Genomic DNA, 14,411 nt, shown 5'->3' with positions numbered 1-14,411 from the left:
GCAGAGCCAAGGTCATACCTCTTGAAGTTAAACAGTACTCAGTCTAACAGTTGTTGCATACACAACATAAGCGCATTGACTATTTTGAGCAGTTCAATAAGTACTTACCCTGTACTTAAAAATATCTTTGATGATTTCAAGCAAATTCTGGTCTACAAGCCAGTTAAAGTGCAATTACCTTAGCGATGAGAATCTGGAGGATGCCAAGAGGCAGTTGCTAAGTGGCGACTTCCTGTTTTTTAAAATACTTTTTTGTTTTACCATCTAGTGATCAAATTGCATTAACACCATCATGCATGCTATAAGTGGTGGAGACTGTATCTAAATAAATACAGTGATACCACATGCCGATCAAAGAGCCATCATTATTGCACTCCCAACTTACTGGATATATCATGCGCCACACCTTGAATTTATTGACTGCTACCATAATAGCTCTGACTAGGCTATTACCCCTGACGTCTTTAGACTGACTAGTGAGCTGAGGGCAGGCTGGCAAATATTAACCTACAGTTGTAAATCCTGGCTACAGAGTTGTCTGTCAGAAATTACAAAGAATCATGGGCCTGGCCCCCTCAAACTTTATTTAAGACTTCAACTTAGATATCGCTGTCAGTCAGAGTTACTATTTTAATATGATCTCCAGAATGTGAATAACTTAAGATATTTGAGTGAATACAATGGCTTAACTTGGTGATTTGTGCCAAACACTTCAATTGATCTGTTGGACAGCAGCTCTTCCAAGTACAATAAAAACATTAGAAATAGGAGCAAGAGTGGGACCTACGCCCATCGAGCCTGCTCTGCCATTCAAGAAGATCATGGCTGATCATTGAACTCAACTCCACATTCCCGCCCGATCTCTTGATTCCCCTAGACTCCAAAAATCTATCTATCTCAGTCTTGAATATATTCAGAGACTCAGCACCTACAACCCTCTGGGGCAGAGAATTCCAAAGATTCACAACCCTCTCTGAGTGAAGAAATTCCTCATCTCTGTCTTAAATGGCCCTCACTTTATCCTGAGACTGTAACCCCTAGTTCAAGACTAAGCATGGGCCTTACGCTTAACATTCGTAAGACAAAAGTCCTCCACCAGCCTGTCACCGCCGCACAGCACTACCCACCAATCATCAAGATCCGTGGTGCGGCCCTGGACAACGTGGACCATTTCCCATATCTCGGGAGCCTCTTATCAACAAAGGCAGACATTGATGCGGAGATTCAGCATTGCCTCCAGTGCGCCAGCGCAGCCTTCGGCCATCTGAGGAAAAGAGTTTGAAGACCAGGCCCTCAAATCTGCCACCAAACTCATGGTCTACAGGGCTGTAGTAATACCCGCACTCCTGTATGGATCTGAGGCATGGACGATGTATAGAAGGCACCTCAAGTCGCTGGAGAGATATCACCAACGACGACTCCACAAGATCCTGCAAATCCCCTGGAAGGACAGGCACACCAACATCAGTGTCTTCGACTAGGCTAACATCCCCAGTATAGAAGCACTAACCACACTAGATTAGCTTCGCTGGGCAGGCCACATAGTATGCATGCCAGATCCGAGACTCCATAAGCAAATGCTTTATCCGGAGCTCCTTCATGGTAAACGAGCCAAAGTAGCACAGCGGAAACGTTATAGAGACACCCTCAAAGCCTCTCTGGTAAAGTGCGACATCACCACTGACACCTGGCCGCAGACCGCCCAAGGTGGAGAAAGTCCATCCGGGAGGCCGTTGAGTTCTTCAAGTCTCAGCACAAAGAACATAGAAACATAGGTGCAGGAGTAGGCCATTCGGCCCTTCGAGCCTGCACCGCCATTCAATAAGATCATGGCTGATCATTCCTTCAGTAACCCTTTCCTGCTTTCTCTCCATACCCCTTGATCCCCTTAACTGTAAGAGCCATATATAACTCCCTCTTGAATATATCCAGTGAACTGGCATCAACAACTCTCTGCAGCAGGGAATTCCACAGGTTAACAACAGTGAAGAAATTTCTCCTCATATCAGTCCTAAATGGCCTACTCCTTATCCTAAGACTATGTCCCCTGGTTCTGGACTTCCCCAACATCGGGAACATTCTTCCCGCATCTAACCTGTCCAGTCCTGTCAGAATCTTATATGTTTCTATGAGATTCCCTCTCATCCTTCTAAACTCCAGTGACTAAACATAGAAACATAGGTGCAGGAGTAGGCCATTCGGCCCTTCTAGCCTGCACCGCCATTCAATGAGTTCATGGCTGAACATTCAACTTCAGTACCCCATTCCTGCTTTCTCGCCATACCCCTTGATCCCCCTAGTAGTAAGGACCTCATCTAACTCCTTTTTGAATATATTTAGTGAATTGGCCTCAACAACTTTCTGTGGTAGAGAATTCCACAGGTTCACCACTCTCTGGGTGAAGAAGTTCCTCCGCATCTCGGTCCTAAATGGCTTACCCCTTATCCTTAGACTGTGACCTCTGGTTCTGGACTTCCCCAACATTGGGAACATTCTTCCTGCATCTAACTTGTCTAACCCCGTCAGAATTTTAAATGTTTCTATGAGGTCCCCTCTCATTCTTCTGAACTCCAGTGAATACAAGCCCAGTTGATCCAGTCTTTCTTGATAGGTCAGTCCCGCCATCCCGGGAATCAGTCTGGTGAACCTTCACTGCACTCCCTCAATAGCAAGAATGTCCTTCCTCAGGTTAGGAGACCAAAACTGTACACAATACTTCAGGTGTGGCCTCACCAATGCCCTGTACAACTGTAGCAACACCTCCCTGCCCCTGCACTCAAATCCCCTTGCTATGAAGGCCAACATGCCATTTGCTTTCTTAACCGCCTGCTGCACCTGCATGCCAACCTTCAATGACTGATGTACCATGACACCCAGGTCTCTTTGCACCTCCCCTTTTCCTAATCTGTCACCATTCAGATAATAGTCTGTCTCTCTGTTTTTACCACCAAAGTGGATAACCTCACATTTATCCACATTATACTTCATCTGCCATGCATTTGCCCACTCACCTAACCTATCCAAGTCGCTCTGCAGCCTCACAGCATCCTCCTCGCAGCTCACACTGCCACCCAACTTAGTGTCATCCACAAATTTGGAGATACTACATTTAATCCCCTCATCTAAATCATTAATGTACAGTGTAAACAGCTGGGGCCCCAGCACAGAACCTTGCGGTACCCCACTAGTCACTGCCTGCCATTCTGAAAAGTACCCATTTACTCCTATTCTTTGCTTCCTGTCTGACAACCAGTTCTCAATCCATGTCAGCACACTACCCCCAATCCCATGTGCTCTAACTTTGCACATCAATCTCTTGTGTGGGACCTTGTCGAACGCCTTCTGAAAGTCCAAATATACCACATCAACTGGTTCTCCCTTGTCCACTCTACTGGAAACATCCTCAAAAAATTCTAGAAGATTTGTCAAGCATGATTTCCCTTTCACAAATCCATGCTGACTTGGACCTATCATGTCACCTATTTCCAAATGCACTGCTATGACATCCTTAATAATTGATTCCATCATTTTACCCACTACCGATGTCAGGCTGACCGGTCTATAATTCCCTGTTTTCTCTCCCTCCTTTTTTTTAAAGTGGGGTTACATTGGCTACCCTCCACTCCATAGGAACTGATCCAGAGTCAATGGAATGTTGGAAAATGACTGTCAACGAATCCACTATTTCCAAGGCCACCTCCTTAAGTACTCTGGGATGCAGTCCATCAGGCCCTGGGGATTTATCGGCCTTCAATCCCATCAATTTCCCCAACACAATCTCCCGGCTAATAAGGATTTCCCTCAGTTCCTCCTCCTTACTAGACCCCCCGACCCCTTTTATAACCGGAAGGTTGTTCGTGTCCTCCTTCGTGAATACCGAACCAAAGTACTTGTTCAATTGGTCCGCCATTTCTTTGTTCCCCGTTATGACTTCCCCTGATTCTGACTGCAGGGGACCTACGTTTGTCTTTACTAACCTTTTTCTCTTTACATACCTATAGAAACTTTTGCAATCCGTCTTAATGTTCCCTGCAAGCTTCTTCTCATACTCCATTTTCCCTGCCCTAATCAAACCCTTTGTCCTCCTCTGCTGAGTTCTAAATTTCTCCCTGTCCCCAGGTTCGCTGCTATTTCTGGCCAATTTGTATGCCACTTCCTTGGCTTTAATGCTATCCCTGATTTCCCTTGATAGCCACGGTTGAGCCACCTTCCCTTTTTTATTTTTATGCCAGACAGGAATGTACAATTGTTGTAGTTCATCCATGCGGTCTCTAAATGTCTGCCATTGCCCATCCACAGTCAACCCCTTAAGTATCATTCGCCAATCCATCCCAGCCAATTCACGCCTCATACCTTCAAAGTTAGCCTTCTTTAAGTTCTGGACCATGGTCTCTGAATTAACTGTTTCATTCTCCATCCCAATGCAGAATTCCACCATATTATGGTCACTCTTCCCCAAGGGGCCTCGCACAACGAGATTGCTAATTAATCCTCTCTCATTACATAACACCCAGTCTAAGATGGCCTCCCCCCTAGTTGGTTCCTCGACATATTGGTCTAAAAAACCATCCCTTATGCACTCCAGAAAATCCTCCTCCACCGTATTGCTTCCAGTTTGGTTAGCCCAATCTATGTGCATATTAAAGTCACCCATTATAACTGCTGCACCTTTATTGCACGCACCCCTAATTTCATGTTTGATGCCCTCCCCAACATCACTACTACTGTTTGGAGGTCTGTACATAACTCCCACTAACGTTTTTTGTCCTTTGGTATTCTGCAGCTCTACCCATATAGATTCCACATCATCCAAGCTAATGTCCTTCCTAACTATTGCCTTAATCTCCTCCTTAACCAGCAATGCTACCCCACCTCCTTTTCCTTTTATTCTATCCTTCCTGAATGTTGAATACCCCTGGATGTTGAGTTCCCAGCCCTGATCATCCTGGAGCCACGTCTCCGTAATCCCAATCACATCATATTTGTTAACATCTATTTGCACAGTTAATTCATCCACCTTATTGCGGATACTCCTTGCATTAAGACACAAAGCCTTCAGGCTTGTTTTTTTAACACCCTCTGTCCTTTTGGAATTTTGCTGTCCAATGGCCCTTTTTGTTCTTTGCCTTGGGTTTCTCTGCCCTCCACTTTTCCTCATCTCCTTTCTGTCTTTTGTTTTTGCCTCCTTTTTGTTTCCCTCTATCTCCCTGCATTAGTTCCCATCCCCCTGCCATATTAGTTTAACTCCTCCCCAACAGCACTAGCAAACACTCCCCCGAGGACATTGGTTCCGATTCTGCCCAGGTGCAGACCGTCCGGATTGTACTGGTCCCACCTCCCCCAGAACCGGTTCCAATGCCCCAGGAATTTGAATCCCTCCCTGCTGCACCATTGCTCAAGCCACGTATTCATCTGAGCTATCCTGCGATTCCTACTCTGACTAGCACGTGGCACTGGTAGCAATCCCGAGATTACTACTTTTGAGGTCCTACTTTTTAATTTAGCTCCGAGCTCCTTAAATTCAATTCGTAGGAACTCATCCCTTTTTTTACCTATGTCATTGGTACCAACGTGCACCACAACAACTGGCTGTTCTCCCTCCCTTTTTAGAATGTCCTGCACCCGCTCCGAGACATCTTTGACCCTTGCACCAGGGAGGCAACATACCATCCTGGAGTCTCGGTTGCGGCCGCAGAAACGCCTATCTATTCCCTTTACAATTGAATCCCCTATCACTATCGCTCGCCCACTCTTTTTCCTGCCCTCCTGTGCAACAGGCCCAGTTGATCCAGTCTCTCCTCATATGACAGCCCAGCCATCCCTGGAATCAGTCTGGTGAACCTTCGCTGCATTCCCTCAAGAGCAAGAACGTCCTTCCTCAGACTAAGGAGACCAAAACTGAACACAATATTCCAGGTGAGGCCTCACTAAGGCCTTGTGCAACTGCAGTAAGACCTCCCTGCTATATTCAAGAACCCTAGCTATGAAGGCCAACATACCATTTGGCTTCTTTACCGCCTGCTGTACCTGCGTGCCCACTTTCAGTGACTGATGAACCATGACCCCCAGGTCTTGTTGCACCTCCCCTTTTCCTAATCTTCCGCCATTCAGATAATATTCTGCCTTCGTGTTTTTGCCCCCAAAATGGATAACCTCACATTTATCCACATTATACTGCATCTGCCATGCATTTGCCCACTCACCTAACCTGTCCAAGTCACCTTGCAGCCTCTTAACGTCCTCCTCACAGCTCACACCGCCACCCAGTTTAGTGTCATCTGCAAACTTGGAGATATTACACTCTATTCCTTCATCAAAATCGTTAATGTATATTGTAAAGAGCTGGGGTCCCAGCACTGAGCCCTGCGGCACTCCACTAGTCACTGCCTGCCATTCTGAAAAGGACCCGTTTATCCCAACTCTCTGCTTCCTGTCTGCCAACCAGTTCCCTATCCGCGTCATTGTATTACCCCCAATACCATGTGCTTTGATTTTGCACAACAATCTCTTGTGCGGGACCTTGTCAAAAGCCTTTTGAAAGTCCAAATACACCACATCCACTGGTTCTCCCTTGTCCACTCTGCTCGTTACATCCTCAAAAAATTCCAGAAGATTCGTCAAGCATGATATCCCTTTCATAAATCCATGCTGACTTGATCCGATCCTGTCACCGCTTTCCAAATGCACTGCTATTTCGTCCTTCATGATCGATTCCAACATTTTCCCCACGACTGATGTCAAGCTAACCGTTCTATAATTACCCGTTTTCTCTCTCCCTCCTTTTTTAAAAAGTGGTGTTACATTAGCTACCCTCCAGTCCATGGGAACTGATCCAGAGTCGACAGACTTGGAAAATGATCACCAATGCATCCACTATTTCTAGGGCCACTTCCTTGAGCACTCTGGGATGCAGACTATCAGGCCCCGAGGATTTATCGGCATTCAATCCCATCAATTTCCCTAACACAATTTCCCGCCTAATAAGGATATCCTTCAGTTCCTCCTTCTCACTAGACCCACTGTCCCTTAGTACTTTCGGAAGGTTATTTGTATTTTCCTTCGTGAAGACAGAACCGAAGTATTGGTTCAATTGGTCTGCCATTTCTTTGTTCCCCATTATAATTTCACCTGAATCCGACTGCAAGGGACCTACGTTTGTCTTTACTAATCTTTTTCTCTTCACCTATTTATAGAAGCTTTTGCAGTCAGTTTTTATATTCCCTGCAAGCTTCCCCTCGTACTCTATTTCCCCCCTCTTAATTAAACCCTTAGTCCACCTCTGTTGAATTCTAAATTTCTCCCAATCCTCAGGTTTGTTGCTTTTTCTAGCCAATTTATATGCCTCTTCCTTGGCTTTAACACTATCCTTTATTTCCTTTGTTAGCCATGGTTGAGCCACCTTCCCAGTTTTATTTTTACTCCAGACAGGGATGTACATTTGCTGAAGTTCATCCATGTGATCTTTAAGTGTTTGCCATTGCTTATCCACTGTCAACCCTTTTAGTATCGTTTGCCAGTCTATTCTAGCCAATTCACGCCTCATACCGTCGAAGTTACCTTTCCTTAAGTTCAGGACCCTAGTTTCCGAATTAACTTTGTCACTCTCCATCTTATTAAGGAATTCTACCAAATTATGGACACTTTTCCCCAAGGGGCCTTGCACAACAAGATTGCTAATTAGTCCCTTCTCATTTCACAATACCCAGTCTAGGACGGCCAGCTCTCTGGTTGGTTCCTCGACATATTGGTCTAGAAAACCATCCCTAATACACTCCAGGAAATCCTCCTCCACCGTATTGCTACCAGTTAGGTTAGCCCAATCAATGTGTAGATTAAAGTCGCCATGATTACTGCTGTACCTTTATTGCACACATCCCTTATTTCTTGTTTGATGCTGTCCCTAACCTCACTACTACTATTTGGTGGTCTAGACACAACACCCACTAGCGTTTTCTGCCCTTTGGAATTCCGCAGCTCCACTCATACCGATTCCACATTATCCAGGCTAATGTCCTTCCTTACAATTGCATTGATTTCATCTTTAACCAGCAACGCCACCCCGCCTCCTTTTCCTTTCTGTCTATCCTTCCTAAATGCTGAATATCCTTGGATGTTGAGTTCCCAGCCTTGATCACCCTGGAGCCATGTCTCCGTGATGCCAATCACATCGTATCCGTTAACTGCTATCTGCGCAGTTAATTCATCCATCGTATTCCGAATACTCCTCGCATTGAGGCACAGAGCCCTTCAGGGTTGTTTTTTTTAACACACTTTGCCCCTTTAGAATTTTGCTGTAATGTGGCCCTTTTTGTTTTTTGCCTTGGGTTTCTCTGCCCTCCACTTTTACTATTCTCCTTTCTATATTTTGCTTCTGCCTCCTTTTTATTTCCCTCTGTCTTCCTGCATAGATTCCCATCCCCCTGCCATATTAGTTTAACTCCTCCCCAACAGCACTAGCAAACACTCCCCCTAGGATATTGGTTCCGGTCCTGCCCAGGTGCAGACCGTCCGGTTTGTACTGGTCCCACCACCCCCAGAACCAGTTCCAATGTCCCAGGAGAGGCCATGGAGCATGGAGAGGCCAAGCGCAGGCAGCGGAAGGAGTGCGCGGTAAACCAGCCCAACCGACCCCTTCCCTCGACGAATGTCTATCCCACCTGTAACAGGGTCTGTGGCTCTCGTATCGGACTGTTCAACCATCAAATAACTCACTTTGGGAGTAGAAGAAATCCTCCTTGATTCCGAGGGACTGCCTATGATGATGAGTTCTAGACTCTCCAACCAGGAGAAACAACCTCTCAACATCTACCCTATCAATCCCCTTCAGAATCTTGTAAGTTTCAATGAGATCACTACTCATTCTTCTAAACTCCAGAGTGGCAGTAATCAAACCATGCATAGCAAGCACTTCCTCAACTGTGCATGCCTGTAATTTGTCCTGAGTGATGACATCGAGCAGTAACTAATTTAAAACATGTGACTAGTTCAAAAAAATTCAATAAATGATCCACTGTAGACAAAAATGCATCATTTAAAATTGGTTACAGCTCAGTTTTTTAAAAATTGAATAGTGAAGATTCTACAATATGTGAAAAACAAAATGTTTGCTTATAGAAATAAATGTATTTTACAGCAGAATGAAAATTCTAAAGATGACTGAGGGCTTGTGGTGTAGTACAATGAAAGAAAGGGAAAAAAAGAAAGACTTGCATTTATATAGTGCCTTGCACGACCATCGGACATTTCAAAGCACTGTACAGCCAATGACGTAGTTTTGGAGTGTAGTCATTGTTGTAATGTGGGAAATGCGGCAGCCAATTTGCGCACAGCAAGCTCCCACAAACAGCAATGTGATAATGACCAGATAATCTGTTTTTAGTGATGTTGATTGAGGGCTAAATATTGTCCAGGACACCAGGGATAAATCCCCTACACTTTTTCGAAATAGTGCCATGGGATCTTTTACATCCACATGAGAGCGTCGATGGGGCCTCGGCCTAATGTCTCCTCCGAAAGACGGCACCTCCGACAGTGCTGCACTCCCTCAGCACTGCACTGAAGTGTCAGCCTAGATTTTATGTGCTCAAGTGCCCACGACCTTCTGACTTAGAGGTGAGAGTGCTACCAACTGAGCCACAGCTGACATGAAGCATGAATATCTAGCATTTCTGAGTGATGGAACACTCAGGCCTCGATATTGGTGGCCTTACCACCCACTGCCGCCGAGTTTTGTTGCCGGTCTCCCCTCTTTGCCTTTTAACACTTGGGCTGGAGTGGGTGGGAGGGGAGTATCGCCGGGAACCGCCCGCTGACGTCCTCTGGCAGCCAAGTAGCGTAATGGCCTCCCGCCCGCCGAGCTGCCAGATTGGTGTGGGCGGGAGTCGACGCCAGCAGGGGGAAGGACCGCCGTGTGGAGGCTGTTCTAACCCCGACGGTAAGTACGAAGAACGAAAAAAAAGGTTAGTGAACATATTTTTAAAACCATATTTACAGTGACTTACCTGGATGAGGTCCCCTGAAGGTGTGTTGCGGTGTTTATTTTTGCTATGATTTTTATTTGCAGGTCTTCAACCGTCCCTGGGCACGACTCCAACCTCAGCAGCACTTGGGCGGCAAGCGCATTTGCTGCCGAGATTGCGAGCTCCCGCCTACTGCTGCCCAGACGCCGTCATTTTTCCACCGGGCGGTACTGCCACTCATTTAGAGGAATCTTCCAGGCAAAGTACAGCCCGCTCTCTTGATGGTCCTTTGGGCGGCTCTTGGACAGGCCATGGCTTCAACTGAGTTCAGGCCCTCAGAATTAATTTCAAACTCTACTGACTTCTTGAACTCAGTTGCTTTTTCAATGCAGTTATTTTTGTTTGTGTGCACCCAGATCTGATTTACTTAATAGTTTTTATTTATTTGTGTGTATATCTTGGTCTGATTTATTATGGTTCTAGTTGATCTGCCCTGCTGTTGGTCAAAGACAAACATTTTAATTGTGTTCCTATAACTGTAGCCTTAGATATTCATAGGAATTAAGATTTATGTGAAAATATATTTAGCTTACTGACACATGCATCATGGAGAAATCAGACAGGTTAATTTACACAAAACAACTAGCCTACATAATTGGTCAGCAGTAAATTGCAATCTGACTTATGTAATCATATGTATTCCTGAATTAGTTGTACGATTGAATAAATTCAACAAATAGTGCACAAGATATAAATGATACATCTAATAGTTGAATCTCATTGCTTTATGGATATGATTCTATAATCAATTTAGAAATCTTATATAAAGACCATTTGAGGTAGTTTGATCCTATTAATCCATGGCTCCTTTAAATCGGGGGAAAATAAATAAGTAATTCCCAATTTAAATAGTTATTTTATTTTACTCAGTATTTCTTTATGTGCCTCAGAGTTTAATAGATTTGCTAGCACGTAGTGAAAAATTATAGGTGAACTTTTAAAAATTCTGCATTCCCAATTTTTGTATTGCTATTCATTGTGGTGGCCCAATAGGGGATGCATCTGAAATTTGCTGGGTGTATTTTTGAAATATAGTGATTTAGAAGATTTATAGATGGTCTTTGAGAAGTGAAATTCAGTATTATACCTGTTGGAGTTTATTTCTTTGAAACTGAAATTAAATGTAAAATACATATACATATGATTTGTCTTTGTGAAGATATTTATCATTTTCAGACATATTTGTAATTACGGGGATTATGGAGACGTGGCTCCAGGATGATCAGGGCTGGGAACTCAACATCCAGGGGTAGTTAACATTCAGGAAGGATAGAATAAAAGGAAAAGGAAGTGGGGTAGCATTGCTGGTTAAAGAGGAGATTAATGCAATAGTTAGGAAAGACATTAGCTTGGATGATGTGGAATCTATATGGGTAGAGCTGCAGAGCACCAAAGGGCAAAAAAAGTTAGTGGGAGTTGTGTACAGACCTCCAAACAGTAGTAGTGATGTTGGGGAGGGCATCAAACAGGAAATTAGGGGTGCATGCAATAAAGGTGCAGCAGTTATAATGGGTGACTTTAATATGCACATAGATTGGGCTAGCCAAACTGGAAGCAATACGGTGGAGGAGGATTTCCTGGAGTGCATAAGGAATGGTTTTCTAGACCAATATGTCGAGGAACCAACTAGGGGGGAGGCCATCTTAGACTGGGTGTTGTGTAATGAGAGAGGATTAATTAGCAATCTCGTTGTGCGAGGCCCCTTGGGGAAGAGTGACCATAATATGGTGGAATTCTGCATTAGGATGGAGAATGAAACAGTTAATTCAGAGACCATGGTCCAGAACTTAAAGAAGGGTAACTTTGAAGGTATGAGGCGTGAATTGGCTAGGATAGATTGGCGAATGATACTTAAGGGGTTGACTGTGGATGGGCAATGGCAGACATTTAGAGACCGCATGGATGAACTACAACAATTGTACATTCCTGTCTGGCGTAAAAATAAAAAAGGGAAGGTGGCTCAACCGTGGCTATCAAGGGAAATCAGGGATAGTATTAAAGCCAAGGAAGTGGCATACAAATTGGCCAGAAATAGCAGCGAACCCGAGGACTGGGAGAAATTTAGAACTCAGCAGAGGAGGACAAAGGGTTTGATTAGGGCAGGGAAAATGGAGTATGAGAAGAAGCTTGCAGGGAACATTAAGACGGATTGCAAAAGTTTCTATAGATATGTAAAGAGAAAAAGGTTAGTAAAGACAAACGTAGGTCCCCTGCAGTCAGAATCAGGGGAAGTCATAACGGGGAACAAAGAAATGGCAGACCAATTGAACAAGTACTTTGGTTCGGTATTCACTGAGGAGGACACAAACAACCTTCCGGATATAAAAGGGGTCAGAGGGTCTAGTAAGGAGGAGGAACTGAGGGAAATCTTTATTAGTCGGGAAATTGTGTTGGGGAAATTGATGGGATTGAAAGCCGATAAATCCCCAGGGCCTGATGGACTGCATCCCAGAGTACTTAAGGAGGTGGCCTTGGAAATAGCGGATGCATTGACAATCATTTTCCAACATTCCATGGACTCTGGATCAGTTCCTATCGAGTGGAGGGTAGCCAATGTAATCCCACTTTTTAAAAAAGGAGGGAGAGAGAAAACACGGAATTATAGACCGGTCAGCCTGACCTCAGTAGTGGGTAAAATGATGGAATCAATTATTAAGGATGTCATAGCAGCGCATTTGGAAAGAGGTGACATGATAGGTCCAAGTCAGCATGGATTTGTGAAAGGGAAATCATGCTTGACAAATCTTCTGGAATTTTTTGAGGATGTTTCCAGTAGAGTGGACAAGGGAGAACCAGTTGATGTGGTATATTTGGACTTTCAGAAGGCTTTCGACAAGGTCCCACACAAGAGATTAATGTGCAAAGTTAAAGCACATGGGATTGGGGATAGTGTGCTGACATGGATTGAGAACTGGTTGTCAAACAGGAAGCAAAGAGTAGGAGTAAATGGGTACTTTTCAGAATGGCAGGCAGTGACTAGTGGGGTGCCGCAAGGTTCTGTGCTGGGGCCCCAGCTGTTTACACTGTACATTAATGATTTAGATGAGGGGATTAAATGTAGTATCTCCAAATTTGCGGATGACACTAAGTTGGGTGGCAGTGTGAGCTGCGAGGAGGATGCTATGAGGCTGCAGAGTGACTTGGATAGGTTAGGTGAGTGGGCAAATGCATGGCAGATGAAGTATAATGTGGATAAATGTGAGGTTATCCACTTTGGTGGTAAAAACAGAGAGACAGACTATTATCTGAATGGTGACAGATTAAGAAAAGGGGAGGTGCAACGAGACCTGGGTGTCATGGTACATCAGTCATTGAAGGTTGGCATGCAGGTACAGCAGGCGGTTAAGAAAGCAAATGGCATGTTGGCCTTCATAGCGAGGGGATTGGAGTACAGGGGCAGGGAGGTGTTGCTACAGTTGAACAGGGCCTTGGTGAGGCCACATCTGGAGTATTGTGTACATTTTTGGTCTCCTACCTTGAGGAAGGACATTCTTGCTATTGAGGGAGTGCAGCGAAGGTTCACCAGACTGATTCCCGGGATGGTGGGACTGACCTATCAAGAAAGACTGGATCAACTGGGCTTGTATTCACTGGAGTTCAGAAGAATGAGAGGGGACCTCATAGAAACGTTTAAAATTCTGATGGGTTTAGACAGGTTAGATGCAGGAAGAATGTTCCCAATGTTGGGGAAGTCCAGAACCAGGGCTCACAGTCTAAGGATAAGGGGTAAGCCATTTAGGACCGAGATGAGGAGAAACTTCTTCACCCAGAGAGTGGTGAACCTGTGGAATTCTCTACCACAGAAAGTTGTTGAGGCCAATTCACTAAATATATTCAAGAGGGAGTTAGATGAAGTCCTTACTACTCGGGAGATCAAGGGGTATGGCGAGAAAGCAGGAAGAGGGTACTGAAGTTGCATGTTCAGCCATGAACTCATTGAATGGCGGTGCAGGCTAGAAGGGCCGAATGGCCTATTCCTGCACCTATTTTCTATGTAATACAAGAGTGTGAGAGACTAACATTAGCATCATGCAATAACTTTAATAGCATGCTTTTTTAAAACAAAGGTCTGAGGAAACGTTGAATTTATTCCTAACAGCGGTTGGAAATCATTTAATTTAAAATCTCACATTTCCCTTCAGCTGAGAGGAAGCAGTGTAAACTACAAATGAATTTATTGGAAGATACATTGGAAAGCAAAGAGAAAGTACAACTTTCCACAAATACATTAGGATAATCAAACATTGTTGAAGATTGTATAGAAAACTCTGTTGTCAACTCCAACTCTTGTGTTTTTCAACAGATGTCAATGAAGTAGTTAATATCCTGCTGTCTACATATACAGAAACTTTAAGGTAACTATTTTCAATCAATTTAAATGTGGCACTAATT

The 14,411-nt window shown here is 44.4% G+C and overlaps 1 protein-coding gene across 1 annotated transcript in view; it reads left to right on the top strand.

Moving 5' to 3' along the window:
- The window catches only part of LOC139276467 (carotenoid-cleaving dioxygenase, mitochondrial-like), a 79,420-nt gene that overhangs the window by 5,440 nt on the left and 59,569 nt on the right, over window positions 1-14,411 (top strand). The gene's annotated exons all lie outside the window — the stretch shown is intronic.

This window comes from Pristiophorus japonicus, chromosome 11 (genome assembly GCF_044704955.1).
Source record: "Pristiophorus japonicus isolate sPriJap1 chromosome 11, sPriJap1.hap1, whole genome shotgun sequence".
NCBI lineage: Eukaryota > Metazoa > Chordata > Chondrichthyes > Pristiophoridae > Pristiophorus > Pristiophorus japonicus.
The sequence above is the reverse complement of the archived record's forward strand: the minus strand, read 5'-3'. Positions and strand labels throughout refer to the sequence as shown.